At 47.1% G+C, this 26,596-nt stretch overlaps 1 pseudogene; it reads right to left on the bottom strand.

Annotated features, from left to right (window-relative positions):
• Positions 1 to 1,450: 1,450 nt before the first annotated feature.
• Positions 1,451 to 26,596, bottom strand: part of LOC129151114 (transmembrane protein 41A-like) — a 99,598-nt pseudogene continuing 74,452 nt past the window's right edge.

The raw sequence follows: 26,596 nt of genomic DNA, 5'->3' as shown, positions 1-26,596 counted from the left end.
AACTCACAGCCGATAAGGCACATTGTTGCAAGATCATGGGGATGAGGGAGAGAGACCAACCTGAGGGTCCTAGTAAAGGACAAAGTGGGACAGCTTCCTGTTCTTCCCTCCCTCCCCCGACTCCAGGAGCAAAGAGTCACAGGTTTCCAAGTCCAGGTGGCCTCCTCTTCACCCCCACCCTTGTTACCAAGCTTCTTTTAAAGCAACACATCTTTAAAAATTAAGTTCTTCTGTTTTTGTTTTGTGTATTTTTTTTATCATACGAGTCCAAAAAAACAATGCTTGGGAAGTCATTCTCAAGAATTCATGTAGAACAGGTGGCCTAGATTAAAGCCTTGGCAAGATTCTTGGCCAACCCAAATCAAAAACCCAGCAGATCATGCACAAGTGAAACAGTTCTGGTGAGAAATGACGAGTTACTCCTTGCTGGGTACAGGACCCCAGAGTTGGTCAGTTTAGGAGCCAAGGTCCTTCTGTCCTTGGAAGTATGAAATCAGGTCAGTGCCAATTCAATACTGCTGCTCTTGGAGGCAACAACAGCTGCAGATAATCGAAACACAACTCAAGAAAGAAACCCAAACCAAGTTTTCCTCTTAGAATTAAAAGATAAAATAGCATTATTCCTCAGTTATTCTTGGCAAATGACAAATTGAAAAACATCCAGAGGGCAATATCTGTGGGCACTGCGTCCATTCTCCTAGCAGGAGGGAGAAGAGATTCACACACAGAAAGCACAGGTTAGAAAATGTACTGATGGTCATTTGGTTCAGGCGAGTCAAGGGCCCTGCACTTCCAGAGGGATGAGTTTCTCCAGTGCGTATCTGTGGCATACAGAGTGTGCTCCATTCATATTTAATAATCTGTCTGCAATCAGCTTAATTGTCAGGCCACGCAACCAAGAGGAAACCTGACATATATGGTAACCTCGGGATGTCTGAACACAAAGAGCATCGCAGAAATCACTGTGCCCTTGAACTGTACACAGACGTTCTAAGCAGCTTTTTTCCCTCGGTTTATGGAAGAGGTAGGTCATCCACAAAAAAGAACAGAAGACACACCTGTCACTACAGCCCATCACTTTGCAAAAGAGGCACCCTGGACAAGGACAGTCGGCACCCTCTCTCTAGGCAGGTCTGGGCTTGGCAAGAGGCAAATAAATACAACAGACTACCCTGAGCTCCTTGTTACTCCATAAAATAGAAACAGGGTTCTCTGAGCAGCTATCCAGTCCACAGAGTGCCCTACTGAACCAGGGCTGGTTTGAGAACCTGATGTAATTCACCTTCTACAGCACAGTGTGTGTCCTTCATGACGAGGCACTGCACACGGATGAATACTGTCCAAACCACCCGTTGAGGGTAATTAAAAAACAAGGAGGGGCTATAGAGGACCACACCCATGACACACAGATGCAGTAGAGTCCAGGGACACACAACCAAAACAATCCAGATCACATGGCCTTTCTGCTGTTTGGATGGTTGGCATTGCTTGTTTCATTCAAATGCAGGTCTTTCTGACTGAACTTTTGATGGGGGTTCCAGGAACTAAGGCCACCAGAGCGATGGCCAACAGCTTAAAGACAGTTTCCCAGGAGCAAAGGGCATCCAGAGAGGTGAGGGGTGACAGGATGGAGCCTGTCCGCACACAGATGAAGTTGTAGGGAATCAAACCGATAAGCACAGAGAACTGCCCAATGGGGATGTTCAGAATCGGGGCCCAGAGGTTCAAGAACCAGTTTGGTGCCATGGGGAAAAGTCTCAAAAACAGTAAGAAAAGAAACAAGCTGTTTCTGTCCTCCTCCACCGTCCTCTGCAGCAGGGCCACTTTAGCAGGAAAGTAGGAGACCACCAATGGTTTGCCAAATATACTGGAAAGCAGGTAGCAGCATGTGGCACCCGCCGAAGCCAACACACAACACAGCAGAAGCCCCAGCCAAGGCCCAGACAAAGCACCCACCAAAACGTTCTGCCTTCAGTGTCCTGGGCGGAGCCCCGTGTCGGTGCGCGGGGCAGTTGTGTCCACAACAAGCACAAGGCGAAGGTGCAGCCGATGAAGACCAGGAGCAGGCGGACCTGGGGCGCATCTCGGCGCCCGCACCCGGACCCGCCCCGCCGGCTGCCAGGAGCCTGGAGGCAGTGCCTGCACTGCGCCGCACGCAGCCCAAGCCCCCATCTGACACTTTTATAAACGTCAATAAAAATGGATGACTAAGAAAATAAATTAAAAACAGACATATGGAATGAATTTTTAAATTATTAGAGTCAATAGATATAAAATTATATTTCAATAAATATAATCTGAGAAAAATATGTAACACAGGGAAAGAATTACAAATGCTGTGCACACACTCATTTAAAGTGTACATTAGATTCTTAATATAAAAATCGCTATTAGGCTCAAAACTTCTTGTCATTCTTTATTTATAACTAAACAAAAGTTATGAGTGAAATATTGATTCCTCTATATTAAATACCTTTAAGCATACTTGTTTCATGCTTGTAAAATTATGTAAATTAGGTTGGATTTATGATAATCCTGCTTGCCAGGAATAAGATATACCTATGGTGATCACTTACTAAAGTATATAAATGTCTAATCACTATTTTGTACACCAAAAACTAATGTAATATTATGTCAACTATAATTAAAAAGTAAATTTTAAAATGTATCTAAACCATTTCTATGACTTAATTATATAACACTCACAATAGGAAGCCAATCTTATAGAGGCACATGGCCAGGAATGAAAGAAGAGATTTTAAAATCATTCAAGCAAGCTCTGGTTATTATTTTTTACCTTTCTCCAAAATAAAATAAGGGATGCTGTATTTTCAGTCATTCTTCAGTTCTTTGTCAGCAAGTCCCAATTCTTTGTCTTGTGAAATGATACTTAAACTTAGATTATATTTTAATAAAAAATATATATTCATGGTCTTGTTACACACTGGGATTAAAATTGACAAACTAACCTTAAATATCATACAGCACACACACAGCTTGCGTGAGTTCAATAACACCCATACTGGTCTAACACTGTTAAATAAAGTTCACCAATCATGAACTTTGTAGCCACAGCAATGTCAAATTGCTGTAAAGTTTTCTAAAACCTTACCTTTCAATTTCTGTCTTTTTCTCCTTGCAGAACAGTAACATACCATTCACAAACCAGCACCAGTCCACAAAACCCACTGTAGCGCAACTGTAGATCACTAGTAATAAAAATGAGTGCAACAGCCAAAACCGGTTTGGCTCAGTGGATAGAGCGTCGGTCTGCGGACTGGAAGGTCCCAGGTTCGATTCCGGTCAAGGGCATGTACATTGGTTGCGGGCACATCCCCGGTGGGGGGTGTGCAGGAGGCAGCTGGTCGATGTCTCTCTCTCATCGATGTTTCTGGCTTTCTATCCCTCTCCCTTCCTCTCTGTGAAAAATCAATAAAATATATTAAAAAAAAAAAATGAGTGCAACAAATACGGATTCCAGGTAGATGCAGGCTCCTGCCATACATATAATGGACGTTTTAGGATTCTGGTGGTCTGGGGCAGGTTGAGACATTTTCTCTAACATAAATGACAAGTTCTTGTATCTCACACCTCCTCATATTAAGAGAAAGGCACACGTTGGTATATAAGCTGCACTTTGGAGGACTGCTTTGATCCATTACCAGGGGACTTTCCACAGAACAGCCTCAGCAGCACATTCAGGCTGTAGGTGCGAGTTGTCACGCCACTCACACCATGCGAACCAGGGGCGGAGAGATTCATCCATAATGCATAAAGGTCTTCTATGGAATCTTTTGCACGCTCCAGCTGGAGAGGCCTTGACAGGCTGTTAGGCCCTAGGAGACTGAACCCGTGTGGAATAAGGAGCTATGTAATCAGAGCTGCCCATTGTGGTGTGGGTGCTATCAGACCCACCAAGTTTTATAAGGTGGAGTGGGCCGAATAGCAATCCATCATACCATGCAAGTGGTACCTTTTGGGTTGAAACAGAGCAGGTCCAGAAGGTACAAGTAAATGACACTAATAAGTGAGCCAGACTCCCACGTCTCCTACATCTATTCACTGATGCTGCTACCCGACTCTACATCTATTACCTCATGGGGTGCAGGAGTTCCTATTACCGACCAAGGTTAAAGGAAAAAACCCCGAGGCTGGTTTGTAAAAAGTATAATATGCTAGTGCTAGCCAAGACATGCATTTGCATTAAAGTCCTACTCAAAATCTACTAAAGGAAATTCTCAGTAGTAAATGTTCTCATTAGCAGACAAGAAATATTATGCTTTGTCATCCATTGTAGGTGGAGGAAAAGGAACTGAGCTGGGTAAACAGACGCTCTCTGGGGTGGGCACAAGGCATGCAGGTCTCTATAGCCCCTCATGCTCAGCAGAGGTCATCCTGTAGGACAAGGTGGGCCAACTTGTCCCCAGCCCACCACTCCTGATGCAGTGATCTCATGAGCAGAGCGACAGTGTGGCAAGGATGGAAACTGCACCTGGGCCCCAAAGCGTGGGCTCCCTCTCATCGAAACTGACAGCTATGTCCACTGATGGCTGCCTGACATGGCATAATTAATTTCTCAGGGAGACCAGCCAACCACTTGGAGCCCCTCTATTATGTCAGACTCCTTTCACCCTGGAGGAGACATCACATATCCTTATTAGATTAATACTCTTTATATATATATATATATATATATATATATATATATATTATTGATTTAAGAGAGGAAGGGAGAGGGGGAGAGAGATAGAAACATCAATGATGAGAGAGAATTATTGATCAGCTGCCTCCTGCACAGCCCCTACTGGGGATTGAGCCCGCAACTTGGGTATGTGCCCTTGACTGGAATCGAACCTGGGATCCTTCAGTCTGCAGGCTGATGCTCTATCCACTGAGCCAACCTGGCTAGGATGATTAATACTCTATGTGAGTTTGCCTTCTCTGCCTACAATACCTCCACTGGCACTACCATCCAAGGGCATATGGTATGCCCAACTAATCAACACAGTTTCCCATACTACACTGCCTTGGGTCAAAGCTCCTATTTTATGACAAAGGAGTTGTACCAATGGGCTCATGAACATGATCACAGGGTACACTGGTCTAACCAGGTACCTTATCCCCCAGAAATAGCCATTCCAGTCAAAGAGTGGGCTGGTCTTTAATGTTCCAGTTACCGGGCCCGCTAAGGGTCAGTGCCCTGTGCATTGGGCACAGTCCTCCATGACAGTACATGTGCTGAAATAATGATCTGCGTGGTACTGTACTCCAGTAGCTGGAATCTGTGAAGGCGGGAGTCAACAGGCAGGCGTAGGAGTGGTCACTCTCACCCTTACTTCCAGTGGCCCACATGTAGGATGTGTCCTTCCTAACTCTACAACATTACACTCAGCTGGGATAGAGGTCCTGGTCCCCAGGGTCAAATACTTTCTCAGGGGTCCCAGCTAGGGTCCCCCTGAATGGAAAGCTATGGCGATCATCTGCTACTTGGGGTTCCTCGGGTCAATGGACTAACAGGCAAAGAAAGATGTTAATTTAATGGAAGGGCAAGTGTTGACTTAATGGCATGCTAATGCCAAGATTTTATGAAGAGTTAGAGTTGCTCTACAAGATAAGGTCATGGAGGATTATGTCTGGTACCCAGGGCATGCGCAGGTATGTCGCTTTGTGCTTTTATGCCCAGAGATCACATTTAATGTGCAATTATAAAACCCACAGTCAAACAGAGGCTGCTAAGGCCTTAGACACCTCATCGATGAGGCTGGATGCTCCTAGCCAGACCAGGCAGAGGGCCAGGAAGATCTAGAACGGTGATAGGAGAGGAAGATGATGAATATCAATCACAACTTTGGGACCAACTAAGGAACGGTAGCTTGCTGCACTAACCACTTGCTTTGAGTCTTTTCAGAGATTATGACTAGCCCCCACTTTGGAGGGAAGTCTGTAACTTATTGGACTTGTATCTCCACTCAGATAAAAAAGAAGGCATCGTCTTTCATTAAAACGGGGGGAGTTCAGCATAAATGAAGCATAAACATCATGAAGCAATGAACATCGAGCAGCACGTTGTTCTGGCAGAATATGTGCTGGGGAGTGTGCTGAGGGCCCAAGGTCACCTGGAGGAGAAGATGAGGAGGCCACAAATCTGGGGCATCTCCTCTTAAAGGGTAGACTGTCCGCTGCATCCTGTTCCTTCTGCTGTGCGAGAGCTGCAGCGTGAGCCTCTGCCCATGGAAAGATGTACGTACACACCGTGGTCGCTACCTCAAGCACTAATGTAAACTAGTCTTTAAGCGCATAGTTCAAGGAAAGAAGAACACAAAGCAGCCATCGCTGAGTGCCAAAGACATTAATTAGAGTCAGACGATGCTTCAAAGCTCCTGAGGAAAGAATAGGTTTCCAAGGAAGGCCCGGCTGCAGGCCCCACCGCGAGCTTGAACCTGGTTTCACCAATAACAACGGTCTAGCAGCAGAGCCTGGCTGAGGGCTCTCCCTCCCGACGCAGCGGCCTTCCCTTTGGGGTGGCCCTGTGGCAGCTGCACAGCGAGGAGGGCATTGGGTGCCATGTGAACGCTTACACGATTTGGATGTCAGCCTCTTCCCCAGCCTCCCCCCGCTGGCTCGATGGTCTTAGGTACAAAGTGGCCCTGGTGGCAGGGAGGTGGGCTACTCTGGGGACTGACAGCAGGCACCTCCTCTCACCAAGGCTGCCTGGCTTCGCATCCTGCCGAGTCCCTGCCCAAAGCACAGCCCAGATGAGCCTCCTGCGCACACCGATTGCCAGGGGACCAGCGGCACTTTGATGGCACTAGACTCCTTCCATCGTGAGGGCCCAGCACTGGCCTCACTGAGGGGGACACAGGCTGGGCTGGGACTTGCCGTCCTGGCTTGTGAGGCTTCTGCTAGCTCCACCCTCCGTGGGCTTGCAAAAACGTCTTTTCCACCATCGTGGTCTTCCTCACAACATTGCTTCTAATAACGGGATTCATTTCTCAGCAGAAGCAGCGTGGCACTGGATCCAGCCTATTGCATTCACTCTTATTATACACCTCACCACCCAGGAGCAACTGGCCCGAATGAATGGCAGACGGAGCCGCTGGGGCCTCACTGTGCTTCTAGCTGGGAGACAGCCTCTAAAGTAACAGGTCTGTCTTATGGAACGCAGTGTAAACCTTCACTCAGCGACCAATACATGGTGCTGTTTCTTCCATAACCAGGATACAGGCATCTCAGGAGATGGACGTGGGAATGGCTCCTCTCACTATGACACCTATAAACCTACAGGATGTTTGCTTCCTTTCACTGAGACTTAAGCTCTGCCAAAGGTTCCACTGATTTAGAAGTTAAGACTGCCCCTCTGGCTATTTTTTAAAAATAAGTTTTTATTGATTTTAGAGACTGGAGAAGGGAGAGGGAAGGAGGGAGGGAGAGAGAGGGAAGGGGAGGGAGGGAAAGAGAGAGAGAGAGAGAGAGAGAGAGAGAGAGAGAGAGAGAGAGAGAGAGAGAGACATCAATGTGAGAGAGGAACATTCCTGGAACTGGGAATCGAACCTGCAACTTTTTGGTGCATGGGATGATGCTCAACCAACTGAGCCACACTGGCCAGGGCTCCCCTCTGGCTATGTTGGGATCCTTGTGCCACTGAAGCTATAGGCAAAAAAAGGGGGAATTACTCTGCTAGTTGGGGTGATTAACAGGAAATTTAATCGCAGAGATGACTGTCTGGCACCTAAGGGCTTCTCAGGGGCACCCTTCCTAATTCTGTGTCCAATAGTAAACATTCATGGAAAAGCATAGGCATCGAAACACACAGACTCTCAGGAGTGAAGAGTTAGGTCGCTATCACGCCACCGGGTGAAACACTGGCCAGGTGACATTCCGGATGCGGATGAGGAGGAATGTGAAACAGGTAGTGCATCTATAGATACGACCTTCCTATATACGTGTGCATGTGTAATTCTGTAGATAACATATTATATATACATACATATACTTTAAACTTGTCTTTAAAGTTACACAAACAAGGACTAAAGCTGTTATGCGCATTTTCTTCTTTCGTTCTTTCTGTGTATGTATTATTTCATTTTCTGTCCTCCTTCCCTTGTTACATCATACAAATAATTGGACTTAACATTGAAGTTTAGTCTTGAAGGAAGAAAGAAATGACAAAGTATAAAATTATGTTATTTCGTGTACAAGAATATACGTAAACTCACCAAGTGGAGATTAAGAAAAGATCCAATCCCATTACCACAAATATCTCTGTAAGCAAAAATATCTCCCAATTCCACCAAACAGCACTGTTTGACAAAACAAACTACAATAGTTTATTCTGAACCTCACCATTGAATTCATTATAAGGCAACTTGCCCAACGTAACTTAAAATGTGAATGCTCCACAAGGACAAAGAGGAGCACTCGCCTCGATGCAGTTACACATGGACAAGCCTGTCCATACAAACCCACCTGGCCACAAAGAGAATCTGAAACACGGGGGGGGGGGGGGGGGGGGAGGGGTAGCAACGTGGCCTGGTGATGAGCGGCACGGCTGTCTCCTGGAGGGGACACGTGACTGCTGGCCCTGGCATCTCCTCATCCCCAGGAGAGAACGAGGGTGTCTTTCTACAAAAGATCCTGCCTCTCATTCGTGTTGCAACCATTTGTTATGGCTGCAGGGGTTCAGATCTGCGTGGACAGGAGTGAATAGATGATGACTACCCAAAAAAGTACCTGGAACAGCCAAACAAGTGTCTTTCCAATTTGAACCTATTTTTACCCTCCGCTTTGTGACACTGGGGCCCGCGCTGTGCCCCTGGCTCCCTGCCAAGGCTGTGGGTGGTCCTGGAGGAAGGCTGAGGGCTGGAGAGGGAATAAGGAGTGTGGTCCTCTCTGTTCCGCCTGTTGGCTACCATTCCCGGCTCACCCAGCCGTTGCTACGTGTTTAAAGGCAGCAGTTGAATACTGTCCAATACAGCCTCGCTGGGCCCTCGGAGACGCCACGCCAGCTGGCGGGACCCCTCTCCTTAGGACTGGTTGCAGCCCATGGCACCCCCTCCTCCAAACTCAGGGGCCCCAGCCAAGCAATTTTCTTTCCTCAGAGGTTTTACCTTCAGCTCTGTGAACCTCCTGCAAAAGTCTAGGTTTTAATAACTCCAAGCTGTTCCTTTTGTTCCCCCAGTTCTGCGGGGGGGGGGGGGGGGGGGGGTAGCTGCTTCCTGCAGTTGCTACTTCCATGAGACCCTAATTTTCCCTTTTGTCTTTCCAGTTAGTGATACATTTTTCTGAGCCAGATAACAGTTCCTTATATTAATTTTTTATGTTTAAACTTTTCAAAATACTTGGTATGGCTTCTGTCTCCTGAGCAGACCTGGCTAACACGTCTCTCAATGGGGGTCTCCACAGTGAGATGGCAGACCAAGGTGGAAGCCCTGCCTTTGAACCTGGCCTCTGCCACACCCGATGCTCCAGCAACATCAGAACTGCCTGTGCTCTTTCCCTTCTCATCACGTGGTCTGTGCTTCCATGTCATCTACCTGTTCTAGGAAGCAGGACAAGACCATCTCTTAGGACCAACGGTGAGTAATGAGGGGTGGACCTAGAGACATGGATTAGGCCAGGTTCTGAATGAACCACAAGGAATTCTATGTAATACTGTTGAGAAGATGGACTCAGAAAGATTGTAAGCTGAGGAAGGAAATGGAAACAGCAGTATTTCAGGAGCTACATCTGGAATGTTCTTCCAGACCAAAATTTCCCCTCCCCATCTTAGCATTCTTGCTGAGGAAAATCTATGGAGCTCTTCCTTCCTCTCCCTACCCTGCCAGGCATCCCCCACTCTCATTATCACTAGCACAACTACCGCCATTGTACTCTGTAGGTCAACTACCCTCACTGTGACTGGCACTACGACCGCCATTATCGTCTACAGGTTAACAGAGGACAGGGGAAGGTTGAGAAAAGGGAAGGTAGAGGCTGATGGGAGAAGAGTCTGAAAGAGAAAGATTGGTAGGAAAAAAGAGAAGTTAATAAAAGGAGAAATGAGAGAGGGCCTCAATTGAGAATAGGGTATTTCATCAATACATGGACATAATTAATCCATTCAATAACCACAGAGCTATTTGAGAATAGCTTAATCGGCAGCTTGATGCTGAGACTCTACTGGGAGTGAGAAGCCTCATAGGATAGCTGCTGTGTACTGAATGTGTCCCCCTCCAAATTCATATGTTGAAACCTCACCCCTCAAGGTGCTGGTATTAGGAGGTGGGGTCTTTGGGAGGTGTCTAGGTTGTGAGGGTAGAGCCCTCAGGAATAGGATAAGTGCCCTTATTTTTAAAAGCCCCAAGAGAGCTCCCTTGCCTTCTCACCATGTGGGGGCACAGAGCGAGGCTGGCAGTGTGCGGCCCGGAGGAGGCCCTCGCCGAACAGTCATGCTGGCACCTGGCCTTGGACTTCCAGCCTCCACCAGTGAGAAATAAATGCCTGTTGTTCCTGAGCACCCAGCTATGGCATCCTGTGACAGCGGCCTGAGTGGGCGAAGACAACAACCTCTCTGTGATCTAGTCCATTGTTTATAAAACTGTGAGTGATGAAACTGGAAAAAAGGCTAGTTATGAGGAGAGCATAGATATAGCTTACGCCCTTCTGTAAGAACCACAAAGAATAGAGCAAGAGCTTTTAAATAAGCTCCCTCCCCAACCCCTGATACCCAACTTCTCATCCCTTCAGCGAGTACTTAAATGAGTCTACACTGTGCCAGGTGCTGCCCTCACAGTGTTAAGTGAAACGGGTGGTGGGCCTGCCTTCATTGGGTGTACAGTCCAGGTACCAAGATGTAAATAACGCAGTGTTAAGTGCCCTAAGAGATCATCAGTGTGGGAATATAAAAGACCAAGAAACTCCAATTAGCAGTGGGTGGAGAGAGAACCAGGAAAAGCTTCATGAAAAATATGGCATTGGACCTGGGTTTGGAAATGTAGGTAGACTCTGAGCAGGTAGGAGAGGAAGAGGGATAGGCACTACAGGCAGAAAGCATGGCAGAGGCCTAGAGATGGAAACCTTGGGGTGTAGGTAAAGAAGAGCAAGTAGGACTGTGTGGGTGGAGCATAAGGCGGCCAGGAGGGGCTTCACCTTCCCACTCCAACCCCCACCATCATTTCCCCAGCCTCGCCCTCTGGAGTTACCCTACCCTCTAACTTTTCCATCTCTTGCTACTTCCACCTCCCCATCACTGCCCCCAGGGAACCCTCAATCAGAATAGAGGGATTTATGAGCAGTAGCACTCCCTTCCTTAGATCAATGGCCAAAGATCAATAGCTATAATGCAGAAAATTAATCCATATTCATTAGAATTGAATTGAGCAAATGATATTATAAAAACTCCCTGGAAATCCATGGAAGGGAATTAAAGAGAAAGTTATTCTAATGTCACCACTGTCTGCCAAGCTACAGGTTTAAGAAACTGATCAAGGGCTGTTCCTATTAATTTTCAAAGGAAATCTGAAAGGTCCTGTAGGGGCAGCGCTGTGCTGGCCACTCAGATGCAGAGGGCATGGAGACCCAGGACCTTTTCCTCCGCGTGGATTCAGAGATCCAGGAAGCAGAATGGACTGAATGAACTCGTGAGCCACCTCCAGTCTGGGAACCCTGTGACTCCCAATTCCTCCTCCCTGACACCAAGGAGCCACAGATGTGCTTCAGGAATGTCACATGTCGTCATTACTTCAACAACAGCTTGGCTCCTGAGGACCAGACCCCCTCCTGTCCCCTCTCCTGGTCCCAAGAGTCTCTGTTCATTTTCATAGCCAGACCCCCACTCTCTACCCAACATCTCACAAAACAAGAGCAGATTCACAGGCAGCTTTGGGCTCATGCAGCTGTGAAAACTGGAGAACTCTCAAAGGGAAGGTGCAGGCAGGCCTGGGGTTGGGGGGTGGGGGTGGTTTGCAGGCACAAAGGGGCTGGCCGCCAGTTCTGGCTGCACCTCCATGAGCTGTGGGAAGATGGCATAATCTCTTTGAGGCTCGGATTCTTTATCTGCAGAAAAAGGACCGTAATATAATAACTCCAACCTCAACAGGTTACTACAAAGATTGATTAGCATAATGCATGGTGGAAGTGCTTTGCAAACTGCTATTCAAAAACATTTTTATATTGTCCTGAAACTCAAGATGTTCTTCTGAGATGGGTATGTTGTTAACGGGATCTGCCAAGGGGCTCCCTGAGGTCCATACGTGTCCTGGAATTATATGCCAGATACAATTGTCTATCGATATATGTATACGCATTTTGAGGGGAAAGAGGGCCCATGGTTTTGTAAAGATCCTCCAAGAAGTCTGTGACAAGAGAGATTAAAAATTGAGAACCCCTCATACAAGGATACTGAGCAGTTGCTCCCCACCGCTGTGCAGGGACCAGCGACGTGTGTACACCACAGCAGGAGAGGCCTACGTAAGAGGAGCCACAGCGAGGTGAAGCCGTAGAGCCGCTGAAGGAAGCTGTGAAATCCTGGTGGTCAGCCAAAAAATGGCCTGGGTGCCGCCTTGCCTGAAGCAGATGGAACGGCAGGCACGCAGCCTTCCATGTCCCCCAACTCCAGGAGCTCGGTCAGCTCCGCGTGACCGTATGGCGAGAGCCCTTGGAGCACAACACGGGGCTTGCTCTTCACACACAGGTGCTGCCCCTGGAGGTGAGTGAAGAGGGGCCTTACCCACCACCTTCCCCCTGCAACCTCACCCTCACCCTAGAGGAGGCGCAGTCTGTGGCCGCCTCCTGCTCTCCTCCGCCCTTTCTGAAACTCCAGCTGCTTCCTTCTCTGAGCACCTGGGCGAGCGTGGCTGGGGGAGGGAGGCGAGCAGCTAGATTGCACTTTACCTTGCGTTATCTCTTGTTTAGAACCCAGACTCAGGCCCAGGGTAGTCCACACTCCCTTCGGCTAACACAGGCCTGTCCGGCGTCTCCCTGGGGCCTCTGGGGGCCTCCAGGGGAAAAGTCATCGGGCCACACTCAGTGAGGGCATAGCTGGCTAAGTGGTGTTGTTTTCTGTTTTTATTGCTCGTGTCAATTTATTCCCCACTGATGTACATGGGAACTCTGGAGGCCTCTGCCAGTCTTTCCCAGTGCCCCTACAAGGTAAGAACAGGAGGGGGATGGCCCCACACGGGAGGTAGTAAAGAGGTCACCTGTCCTTGCCCCGCTGCTAAAAGCCCCATTACCCTGCTCTCTGAAGGGGCCCTGGGGTGGACCTTGGTTCCGTGTAAAGCAGGACGGATGATTCTCCATCTAGAATCAGTCCCTTTCGCTCCAACCTTCTGCAGAGTCAGGGCCCCATGAACTATTCCAGGTCCCTTCCCTTCCCCTGGCTTGTATGTACCTTTTTCTGCGGAATTGTCAAGCATTTGGAGGAGGCAGTGTGGGCAGAAATGACCATGAGCTACAGGGAATATTTAAGGAGTCCAACAACGACTCAGCACACATTTATTGAGCATCTGCCATGTTCCAGGAACCATGCGGGCACACAGAGAGACGGACTTGGGCTGAGCGAGCCCTCCACAGGCCAGCCTCTGAGGACCGAGCTGCCATGTCAAGGCAGTTCCACAATGTTCAGCTGTCTGTGTGGCATTTATTCAAGTTGGTCTACAGGGTAAGACCGTGATTTGGGTAAAGGACATACCCCCCATTAGACCGCAAATGCCATAAGGGCGAAAGGGGTCCAGACAATGTTCTGCATTTGTTTGTTGAATTAAATTGAATTAAAACAGAGTTGTTTATTATCCCTTTAGGTGGTAAAGAGAAAAAGTAAAAAGGAATAGACAGTGAGCATGCAAAACGCTGCTGAAGAATTCTCCTCTACTAACTGCGCACACACACTCAAATGCACACAGGCAAGCAGACACACAGCCACATATGTGCATACGCATGCATACACATGCACACAGACACGCATGCATGTACACACAGAGATGCATATGTCCATATGTGTACACACATGCACACACACATGTACGTATGCACATGTGACACATGTACACATGTGTGCGTGCATGTGCACATGCATGCACACATACACATTTAGAGGAAATGCTTGGCTCCCTGCCACTGACTTGAAAACCCCGCTTCAGGAGACAATTAAATGCTATCTTTACATCTCAGTATTTTCTTTTCAAATCCAAACAGCCCCAACAGGAGCCATTGCTGGCACTTACTTCACTCTTTAAAAACATCCACAGGGGTTTTACTCTTTTAAAATTAAGTCATTGGGAGCAGAGAAGATGCGCAAGGCTGTGGGCTGGGACTGGGCTAACCCCCTGAAACAAGCCCGTGGGAGGCCCCAATTCACTTGCTTAGATGCAGTGTGGGATCTGGCTCCCCTGGGCCTGGGGCCCGGCCTCCCAGGCTGCAACCACCCCAGGGTCTGAAAAGGACAAAGGGGTGCTCTCTTGCCAGGCCCCCCTTCCCAAGAGGCACTGAGCGCCCTGCAGTCAGAGGCTTGGCAGAGTCATGCAAACTGCCAGGTGTGAAGCTGTCCTTGCTGACTAGATTAGCCCAGCGGGGAAACCGGGCAGGAGCGAGCAGGTGCTGGCTGCCAGGCCCTTCGCTCTCTGTCCCAACACCAATGACAGTGCTTCTAGACCAGGCTGCTGATGCCTCCCTACACTACCCTCCACCTGCCACCAGGCCTCTTTCACATGCACACTCTTGCCTCTTCTCCCGCAAGCTGTCCCTACCAGCCTGCCCTGCAGGACCTCCAAGCTCAGGGCTGAGGGGTAGGGAACAAAGCCCCTTCCCAGAGGTTGTTTGAGCTGAGGGTGGGCACGGGAGCTTTGCAATGGGCTAATCTTACGCCCTTGAGCACTGACAATGCTCCAAGTCTAGGTCCCCATCTGTAGGCAGGCCTTCTCCACGAAACCCAGTCCGGGGACGTCAACAAGACAGGCGCTCACCGAATGAACACTCCTTGGGAGAACTGATGAGAAAGCCTCTTCTCACTGACTCGAGCAGCCAGCAGACACCCTGCCTGCGCTTCCTGCCGGCACTGTGTGGACACTGCTGGGGTGCAGCCCAGCTCCTGTGAGTTCCTTGACATTGTAGGCAATTCTATTCTGTGTGCTTTCCCATGGGGCGCGGACCCCTGCCTTTCACCAGCTTCTCCGTGGATCCTGACCCTCCCTAAAGTAACGGTAATGACTGCCAGTCTACAGGATACACGAAGACAGCAGTCACCAGCGACAAGCTCTGGGACCAGCATGAGCACGAGAGGGTTTGCAGGCATAGAAAAGGGTCCAGCCTGCAGAGCACAGAGCCCTGAAATCAGGATCACTCCCTTGTAGAGCGGACATTACTCATCCTCATTAACTAACAAGGAAAACGAGGCTCAGGGCGGTCAGGCTACTTGACCAAGGTCACACGCATCGGTCGAGCTACATTTGAAATCTAAGTCTCTGATTCCAAGTTCAAGTGCTGGCTTGCTCCCCACCGGCCAGCAGTTAGTGCGTTGACATTGAGAGTCCAGCTTAGAGAGATTCCTCCTGTTCTCCCTGGCATGGGGGGAGAGGGGCAGTCAGAGAAATGGAAGCAATGACTGTCTGAATCCGGAACAGCCAGGGGCAGGCTTGGTGGCCAGGCCTCTGGGTCTGGGGGGGGGGGGGGGGGGAGGGGGGGGGCGGGGGGTGCAGAGCACATCTCTGAGTGCTTCCAGGGACTTTGTATAGTTTATTTACCACATCCAAGACCAATTTCCTTTCCTTCCGTTGCTTTGAAGATAATTGAAGGTACTTGCATTGTCTGCTTGGGAATGTAAAAAGCTAGCTAATGCTGCAGTCCATGCTCCTTGCTTAATGCTGTGCCCCGCCCGCCCCAGCAGCTCAAAGGCAGCCTCAATGACCATTTGGGCAGAGCAGCCCTGCCGGCTACTTTGTTAATCAGAAATGGGGCTGGAGGTTGGGGTGGCCCTCAGGATAATGGCAGGCAGATTGAGCTATTACACCCAAATGAAATATTTAGTAGCACCATTTGCAGGATTCGGCTGGTCTGAGCAGCACTGCTTTGGGGATGGGGGTGGGGGAGGGTGCCCACTGGAGCTCCCAGAGCCAGGGGCACTGATTAGCCCTTCCAGCCTGCAGGGAGGGCAGCAGCAGCAGCAACTCCAGCACAGGCAGAAAAAATGCCGCAGAGAGGAGGGAGGAGGGTACCAGCCAGGGCGTGACCTCCTGGTTGGCACCCTCCCCAGGGTAGGCTGGGACTGCCTCCGGAGGGTAGGATGCCAGGCTTTGCAAAGCCTGCACTGGAGCCCCTTAAAGGACATGAAATTGGGGTGTCCACCCCCAGGAAGAAAGATCTCATTGCCTCATCCATCCACACCTCTTCGAGGTCCTGATGCTCAGATTATTATGGGAAATGTGACAAGGACTTATGGGGCGAATTGAAGCTGGGGGCTCTGAGTGGAAGAATAGAAAAGGTGCCATTCTCCCTTTTCTTCCCTCCCAGATCACTCTGAGGACAGAGCGTTCTAGTCCTGTGCACATTATACCACATCATACTGACGTCCTCGCTTCTGAAGTCATGCCACTCGGCAGTAGATGGGACTTTGTAGGGCAGGTGTTCACTCAACGTTCATTGAGCTCCTCACCTCCTGTGATCAGGTATAGCCCACCCCACAGGTATAGAGCCCCTTCCCCAACTGGCCAACATGGAATGCCTCCACAGATGGAGAATGCATTGCCTATTGTTCCGCATTCCAAACAACCCTTGTTAGAAATAATTCCTTTTAATTAGGTCAGAATGTTTCCATTCAGCTTCTATTTATACCCTTGGCCCTTGTCACCTCCACTCACTCCCTATCCCCGACCCCCAGTTATTACCAACATCACAATAGAGCCCTTCAGATATCTGAAAACAGCCTCCAGGTTCCTGCCACACCAGGAGCATGACCAAAATCGAGTTACAATCTGAGGATCAAGGTGGACTGTGGCAATCCTAAGCCTTTTGGATATCAAACTCTTCTCCCTCACATTTATTTGATTCCTTTTCCGCTGAATCTCCAGGTAGCAGTCATGAAACTGTTGAAAAAAGCAGGTTACAGACTTTATATATTGACCCCTTACCAGATGTATCATTGGCAAATACATTCCCTCATTCAGTGGGTTGTGGTTTCATTTTCTTGATGGTTTCCTTTGTTGTGCAAAAACGTTTTAGTTTGATGTAGTCCCACTTGTTTATTTTTCTTTTGTTTCCCTTGCCCAAGGAGTTATATCAGGAAAAAATATTGCTGAGAGAAATGCCCGAGATTTTACTGCCTACATTTTCTCTAGGATTTTTATGGTTTAAAATCTAACATTTAAGCATTTACTCCATTTTGAGTTTATTCTTGTATCCAGTATAAGAAAGTGGTCTAATTTCATTTTTTCACATATCTGTCCAATATTCTCAACATCATTTATTGCATAGACTGTCTTTACCCCATTGCATGTTTTTGCCTCTTTTGTCATAGATTAATTGACCATAAAGGTGTGGGTTTATTTCTGGGCTCTCTATTCTGTTCCATTGATCTATGTGTCTGTTTTTATGCCAGTACCATACTGTTTTGATTATTATGAAGTATAGTTTGATACAGGTAACATGATTCCTCCAACTTTGTTCATCTTTCTCAAGATTGCTGTGACTATTCAGGGTCTTCTTTGATTCCATATAAATTTTTGGGGTTAATATCCAAAATTTATAAAGAACTTATAAAACTCAAAACTGAAAAACAAACAATCCAATTTAAAAATGGGCAAAGGACCTCAATGCACACTTCTCCAAAAATGACATACAGATGGCCAACAGAGACAGGAGAAGATGCTCAATGTCACTAATCATCAGAGAAATGCAAATTAAAACCACAATGACATATCACCTCACACCTGTCAGAATGGCTTTTGTCAATAAATCAACAAACAACAAGTGTCCAGGATGTGGAGAAAAGGGAACCCTCGTGCACTGCTGGTGGGAAAGCAGACTGGTGCAGCCACCATGGAGAGCAGTATGGAGTTACTTCCAATAATTAAAAATGGAGCTGCTTTATAACCCAGAGATTCCACTTCTGGGAATATATCTGAAGAAACCTGAAATGCTAACTTGAAAGACTATATGCACCCCTATCTACAATAGCCAATATTTGGAAGCAGCCCAAGTGCCCATCAGTAGATGAGTGGGGAAAATATTGTGGTACATTTACACAATGGAATACTACTCAGTCATAAAAAAGAGGGAAATCTTACCTTTTTCAACAGCATGGATGGACGTAGAGCAGTGGTTCTCAACCTTTCTAATGCCGCGACCCTTTAATACAGTTCCTCATGTTGTGGTGACCCCCAACCATAAAATTATTTTCGTTGCTACTTCATAACTATAACTTTGCTACTGTTATGAATCGTAATGTAAATATCTGTGTGTTCCGATGGTCTTAGGTGACCCTGCTAGTGGTTCTCAACCTGTGGCTCGCGACTGTAGAGCCTAAGACCATCGGAACACACAGATATTTACATTACGATTCATAACAGTAGCAAAGTTACAGTTATGAAGTAGCAACGAAGATAATTTTATGGTTGGGGGTCACCACAACATGAGGAACTGTATTAAAGGGTCGCGGCATTAGAAAGGTTAGGTCCTAGAGGGTATTTTATTAAGTGAAATAAGCCAGTCAGAGAAAAACAAGTACCATATGATTTCAGTTACATGTGGAATCTAATGAACAAAATAAACTAACAAACAAAAATAGAAACAGACTCATAGCTACAGTGAACAGAATGACAGCTATCCGGAGGCTGGGTGGGAAAGGTGAAGTTATTAAGCAAAACAAACTCATAGGCACAGACAATAGCAAGGTAATTACCAGAGAAAGTGGAGGGGGGACAGAGAGGATAAAGGGGGGATAATGGTGATGGATGGAGACTTGATTTGGGGTAGTGAACACACAATGCAGAGTACAGATGATGTATATAGAATTATATACCTAAAACCTATTTAATTTGTTTAACCAATGCCACCCCAATAAATTCAATTAAAAAAGAAAAAAGAAAAAAGCAGCTTACAAAATTCCTGTTCTTATCTAGGATAGCCTGGTTTGTAACGAATTCTCCTGCTAATAAAAACTTAAAAAAAAAAAAACACACAAAAGAAAAACTCTAACAATTATCAGAGAGCTACCCAGGCAGCCAGGACTTAAGAGCCAAAAGGCTAGAGGGAAGGGTGATGAATTGGGGAGCACCCTGCATTCAGTATTGCTTTTGAGGCGATTCACTGCTTCACATGAAGTCGCTCAGAGACCCAGAGGATGGGCGGAGGCCCAGGGGACGGGCATAAAGGAGGAGCGAGACACCAGGAAGTGAAGCCGAGCTTTGTTATTTGGGGCCCATGAGGCTGAGGAGACATAAACTGAAGCTCGGCACCGGCACCGCCCAGGCCTCCAGATCAAAGCCGAGGCCCTGGAGAGAGCCCAGGAGCCAGGGCGCTTCCTGCGGGCGCTGTGCTCCAGAAGCGGCAGCCCAGCGGCTGAGGCCCAGCCACGAAGAGACTGTGAGGCCAGGAGACTAGAAAGAGCTTTGAGCTGCCGGTTCTCACTTCTGAGATGCCATGAGGGGACGAGGCTGGTAGACTGTGCCCCTTCCTAACAGGATCTGCATCCCGAAACAGACCAAGAAATGAAGGCACAGTGGTCGTGTCCGAAAGGGCCGTGGCCGCATGCAACCTATTCCCTCTACTACCTGCACTCAACGTGCCCAAGAACAAGGCCTTCAAGAAATACATTATTCAAATACAGCAGCGGCCCAGCCGTGGGAGACTTTTCCAAAGCGAGTGTCTTCAGCTCGTAGGCCTTCCCAAGCTGTAAGCAGAGATCTATGACTGTGTGTGCCACTCACAGCAACTGGGCCCCTCGCAGCAAGTTGGCCACACACAGCAAGGGGCCCCTCTCAGCAAGGGGGCCAGATAGCGCTCCTGTGATGCCTGGAAGGATGGACTTCCCCGCTCCAATGTGGAGCTGCGGTGCTGAGGAGGTAAAAAGGGCTAATTCCAATGTAACCCTGATATTTGGGGCTAGTGATGTGAGTCCAGGCCAGTAAGCTCAGTGTATATTCCTGATGACCTAAGATTAAGTCACTACCTCTTTCCCAGATACTGGTCTTGCAGAACCAGTTACAGAGGCCATTGGAATGTGGACAGTGCACTGCCCAGAGGGAGGGCTCCTAACTCTGACGCCAGGCCAGACCACCAGATATGGCCTGGAGACCCCCAACACCTGGGGGCCTTCTTGTAAGGCCCGAGAAAAGGACCGGAAGCATGACCCATGCTTGTGGGACAAAGAGCACAGGGAGGGAGATATAAGGGAGGGCCCCATGCGTGTTCCTTCACTCAGATTTGGAAGGCTATTCCCTGAGTCCGCCGGCGTATTAAACAGTGTCCCTCCAACTTCCTCAGAAGCGTCCTTGGTCTTCTTGGTCTTCTGCAACAGTGCTGCCCCATGACCTCTGCCAAAGCCATGGAAGCAGCTGAGTCCTATGGGCTGAAGAAAAACTACCCTCTGGAAAAACATTAAATGAAAGCTGTACTTCAAGAAGAGATTTTAGTAGCCTTCCAAGCTAGGGAGACACGAATGAGAGACCAGCAGGAGAAGGCTTGGCTCCAGGATTTTGTTCGGGTCCCATGAAGTGCTGACTCAAAGAGGAGAAGTGAGTAGAGGCTGGAACCGAGCAGCAGAGAGAGGAACACAGCTTCAAGTGCAGGGGTCTCCCCTCCCCTAACTGTCTAAGCAAACCTTAACTGGAAACACATAACATTCAGAGACTACAGTTTGTCATAAGAATGCTGACATTTGCCCGGCCAGCATGGCTCAGTAGTTGTGCATCGACCTATAAACCATGAGGTCAAGGTTTGATTCCTGATCAGGGCATATACCTGGGTTGCAGGCTCAGTCCCCAGTAGGAGGCAGCCAATCAATGATTCTCTCTCATCATTGATGTTTCTATCTCTCTCTCCCTCTCCATTCCTCTCGCTCTTTTTTTTTTTTTTTTCAAATGGCTGGGCATTTTCTTTATCAGAGCATCAACCACATATATTTGAACATAGGCACTTGTTCACTCAGTGGATGGCATTGCCATGGTTGGTATGCCACATATTTTCGAGCACCTTGAAATGGCTGGGAAGCACCAGGGTGGTGCTCTTCCTCTCTTAAATCAATAAAAATACATTTTTTTTTAAAAAAAGAATGCTGGCATTTGATAAATAAATGACTAGGCATTCTAGGACACAGAGTGAAATAGCTGAGAACCACAATAAAGAACAGATATTAGAAACAGACTCACAGCTGAACAAAATATTAGTGTTTGCAGACACAGACTTTAAAATAACTATCTTCAGGGAAATAGATCAAAAGGTAAATATTAGAAAAAAATACCCACTTTATAATCTTTTTGTAAAATACAACTTGAGGACTAAAATATATAGTAACTAAAATCGATCATTTGGGTTTAACAAGAGGTTGGACACGGCCGGAGGGAGGGGCAGCCAGACTGGGAGCAGGAGGAAGATCTTTCAAAGATGGAAACGTAGGAAAAACTATAAGGCATCTGGGACATGGGGGATGTCTCAGATACGTGAACTGAACTCACAGAAGAAAAGGAGAGAAAAAATGTGGCATAAACAATATTTGAAGAATAATGGCTGAGAATTCCTTAAGCCTAAGAAAGACATCAAGCCACTCAGAGAACCTCGAACAAGGTCAGTGTGCACACCAGCTAAGCTGGGGAAACTCAGAACCAAGAGAGACACGTAAAGCAGCCGGAGAATAAACCCACATCACTTTCAAATGAGTAACAATAAAGCATGGATAACTTCTTAATAGAAATAATGAAAGTGGTAAAGGTAATGGTTTTCCATTTATTGTGAAAAAATCAAAGGACTTGTATGCATGCATATAAGCACAACCAATGGACACAGACAGTGGGGGGATGAGGGCTTGTGCTGGGGGGTGGGAGTGGGCAAGGAGAGATTAATGGGGGAAAAGGGAGACATATGCAATATCTTCAACAATAAAGAATTTTTTAAAAAATCAAAGATGCATGTTGTAATACTAGGAGTAGCCACTAAAAGAATAGCAGAAGATTATCCAACTAACACAGTAATAGAAATCATAAAATATACTTGTTTTACTCAAGAGAAGAAAAGAACAAAAGGAGTATTTAGTAAAATATACAAATAAAAAACAGTATGTTTAAACCCAAATATATCAGTAATTACATAAAAGGTTAAATATATTAAATTCTATTAAAAACAGAAATTGTCTTCAAGCTTCTAATTTGACAGATAAGTTTTTAATACCTATTAGCATTTATATTATTCTGAAAACAAATATAAGATTTCTGGATTGGGACAGACTCGTGACTTAAGGCTGTACCTGCATTGAGTCCTTGTGCCCAGTGCTCCCCTCAGGGTTGATGTAATGAAGCACATGATCAGGCCTGTACATGCAAGAAAGAGGGTCTGGCACCACTGGGCAGATTCCCAAACCCTGAGACTAAGTATTAAGTAGAAACAGTCACACAGCTGCCTTCCTGCCCTCCTGGGAGAGGGAGGGGGGCCTGGGCTTTCTAATCCAAACACATATCCTCAGGGAAGAGAATGACAAGGTCTCTACTCTGGATTGCAGGTGTTTGGTGCTGGGGTAGATAAGGCTCCCTTCGCTTTGAAAGGGAGTAAATGCTCCATATAAAGGATAAAAGTGGCTTCAGGTCTATCATCTGAGAATTTGAGGAGCAAATGTGTCTGGGAAAAGAAATGCTCCATTATTAGAGCATGTCAATTTTCTTTGCTTAGAAAGACTTAGAAAAATTTAGCTATGCAGAAACTTGAAAATATTCATATGGCTTTCCAACAACTATGATAAAAAAAAAAAAAAACACCAACTTTATTCTGTTTACAAGGGATGCATCTTAAATATAAAACCACAGAAAGGGTAAAAGTAAAAGAATAGAAAAAATATATATATCATGCAAACACTAACCAAAAGAAAACTAGTATAGCTATACTTATACCAAATAAAGTAGAGTTTAAGGCACCAAGAATTATCAGAGATTTTAAAAAAGACATTTTCTAATGACAAAAAGATTAATTCACCAGGAAGATATAGAAATTATAAATTTGTGTGCACTTCATAACAAGACTTCAAAATATAAAAAATTTCGAGCAATGAAAAATAAAGAACATCTTACTTTTGTTTTCAGTAACTGGTAGAATGAACATGCAAAAGTATCATAAAAAGGACATAGAAGATTTGAAATATACACTTAAGCCTAATCAAATTAAAACTATTAAACTAATCCTATATAATAAAAGGCTAATATGCAAATCGACTGAATCGCTGAATGACCAGTCACTATGACACGCACTGACCACCAGGAGCCAGATGCTCAACGCAAGAGCTGCCCCCTGGTGGTCAGTGTGCTCCCACAGGGAGAGCGCCGCTCAGCCAGAAGCCAGGCTCATGGCTGGCGAGCACAGCGGCAGTGTCAGGAGCCTCTCCTGCCTCTTTGCGGCAGCGCTAAGGATCCCTGGGTGGGGGGTGGAAGGAGGGGAGCAGGCCTAAGCAAGCAGGCAGATATCCCCCGAGGGGTCCCAGACTGTGAGAGGGTGTAGGCCGGGTTGAGGGACCTCCCTCTCCACTCCCCCCCTCCCCCCCTCCAGTGTACAAATGTCATGCACCGGGCCTCTGGTTTAAAATATATAAAAACAATACACTCAATAATTACCCGGAGTAACAGGTACCAGATGTACCCTCTCCCCTAAAACAACTAAAAAATTGAACAAAATGTATTAAGACAATGGTTCTCAAGACTTTGAATATCAGGCAACAAAGAATAGTGATTCCTGAAAGATGGGAAACAAAGGAGGTGACTGAGCCCTATGATTAGCCCTAGATTTCTGCAGGCTATGGTACAAGAAGGGGAAACCCAGGTGGAATATTCACTAATCTCCCTGAATTTAGGAGATAGATCCAAGTCAGGGGAGAGCAAGGCCAACAGGGTTCACGCATAACACAGCTCACTAGTTCGCTCATTCAGACTTTAGCCTTTTTAATTTCTCTGTTTCATTTTGAATAGTGTCCACTGCAATGTCTTCAAATTCACTAACCTTTTCTCATACAGTGTCTAAACCACCATAATCCCATCAAATATATATATATTTATATATACATATATATTTGTATATATATATATAATATATGTGTGTGTATATATATGTGTGTGTATATATATATATATATATATATATATATATTTATCTCAGATATAGATGTCTTTTTCATCTCTAGAAATCCAAATTGGGTCTTTTTTATATTTTTCATGTCTCTACTTATGCATAGTACAGTTAAATCTTTCCTCTAGCATTTTGAGCATATGCAATACAGTTTCAATAATGGTTCTCATGCTCTTAGCTACTAATTCTACAATTGGGATTAGTATTGACTGTTGAAAATTCTTCTCATTATAGGTATAATTCTCCTGCCTTTTAAAGAGTGTATCTGATGGTTTCTAATTGGATGCCAAGCATTATAAATTTTATCTCATTGTGTTGGATATTTTTATGTTCCTATAAATATTCTCTAGCTTTGTTTTGGGATCCAGTTACACTATCTAAAAACAGACTACCCTTTTGGAAGTTGGCTTTATTAGGCTTTATTAGGTAAGACCAGAACAGCATTCAATCTGGGGTCAATTTTACCACTACTCACGCAAAATCCTTCTGGTTTCTGTCCCTGATGCTCCCTGAAGTATGGTTTTCACTGTGGACTGTGAAAATGTGCATCGGCTGGACAGTCAGGGCCCCTGGAATCGCTGTGAGGCCGCCTTGCCTGTTCCTGTTCACAACCCCTGCCAGCCGAGGGCCCAGTTTCCAAGGCTGGATGCCCATGTGGGTCACCATCAGTATCACCGCCCACCCCTGTTGCCCACACTCACAGATGCTTACTTATGGCCTTGGGAGAGGCAAGCAGGCAGGGAAACAGCCATTTCTATGCTAACTGCCCATGTGTGGCCTAAGGGATGGAAAATGGAACTGCAAAACTGCCCAGAAATCAGGGGAACTGGCGTCCTCACCCCTGAAGGCTGAGCCGAGCCCTGGCGACCTGGGTCTGACCTGGAACTTGAGGCCCAGTCTTGGACAGTGAGGGCTCATCATGCTGCGAGGGGGGCTGCTGGCGCTGGAAATCAGAGACCAGTGTGACTCCAACACTGCTGTGCCCACAAATGGAAAGCACGTGACCCCTTTAGTGCAGGCGGGGCTCACACAGCCAGCCTGCCCTTGTCCCTCCTTCCCCAAACCAGCTCTCCGAAAGGAGGCAAGAATGGCCAATGGAAGAAGCATGATCACGATCAGGAGACTGAGCTCGGCCAGCTAGGAGCTTTGTCCCAGGTTGTCCCCTCTCTGGGCCTCAGTTTCCCATTGGGTGCTAGTCTATATGACCCGGAAGTCTCTTCCAACCCGAGTCCCTCCTGGGGGGACTGGCAGGCGCATTTATGGTGAGGTGTGTGGTAATGATATGGCTGGAGTTCTTCCCCGCCTAACTGAGCCGTCTCCTAACAAGGAGAAAGACCTGTCAGCAGGATGAGGAGACAATGAGGCAACTGCAGGAGAACAAGCCAGCTGGCGGGCCCTCTTGAGACAGAGAAAATGGGTGTGGAAAGATGTCCTCTGACAAGAATGAAAGGTTTGGGCGAGCGTAGGAACTTGAACCTCACTATTTGTCTCCACCAAACACAGGCAGGAAGAAGGAGAGGGTCATCAGCTTGGACCCTGACCCTCCTGTGGACGAGCCCAGGAATGAGCGAAGCAAGTGCCCCACGCTGTCCCGCTGCTCGCCCAGCACGAGCTTTGTTGTCGAGTGCGAGTGCGCACTGGGGCAAAGGGCAGGTGGCTTCCTGCCAGTGCCTGGCCTGGGCAGAGGGTGGGGAGGGGGTACTGGGAACACTTTGTATATGAGGGTTAAAAGCAGTGCCTGCCACCACGGGGTGGCGGGGGGGGGGGGATGGTGGCATAACCAGGTGGAAACAAAACCTACCTGCCTGTGTCAGTGATTTAAAAATAAGTACAAACTGATTACACGAGGCACACAGGGGTGCTTCTGGCTGAACTACCTGTGGCCTGCTCAGCCACCGCTACCCAGGACACAGACTCCCCTCCCCTCCCCCCCCCTTGCCTGGTACAACAATATCCAGTGGTAATGAATTATTTTTATAATATCATTATAGACCCCAAATTCCATCCATACCATGATCTCATTTAAATTGTGGTGCATTTTACTAATGAGAAAACTAGGGCTCAGAGAGGTTAAAACACATAGTCAAGATCAGACCGTCAATAATTGGACTCGAACCCAGGCCTCCAACATCTACATCTGGAACTCTTTCCACCGTGTCAGAGCTGCTGCCTAGGCTGGGAGGAGCGAGTCAAGCTGTTGAGCAGGCATACGTCCGCGGCAGGAGGGCAGTGGGGCCCGCGCCGTGGAGGCCCAGCAGCCCACGGCATGCTGGGAGAGCTTTCCCGCAAAATGGAGCAGGCTGCCAGCATA

Source organism: Eptesicus fuscus, chromosome 13 (genome assembly GCF_027574615.1).
Source record: "Eptesicus fuscus isolate TK198812 chromosome 13, DD_ASM_mEF_20220401, whole genome shotgun sequence".
Classification (NCBI taxonomy): Eukaryota; Metazoa; Chordata; class Mammalia; order Chiroptera; family Vespertilionidae; genus Eptesicus; species Eptesicus fuscus.
The sequence above is the reverse complement of the archived record's forward strand: the minus strand, read 5'-3'. Positions and strand labels throughout refer to the sequence as shown.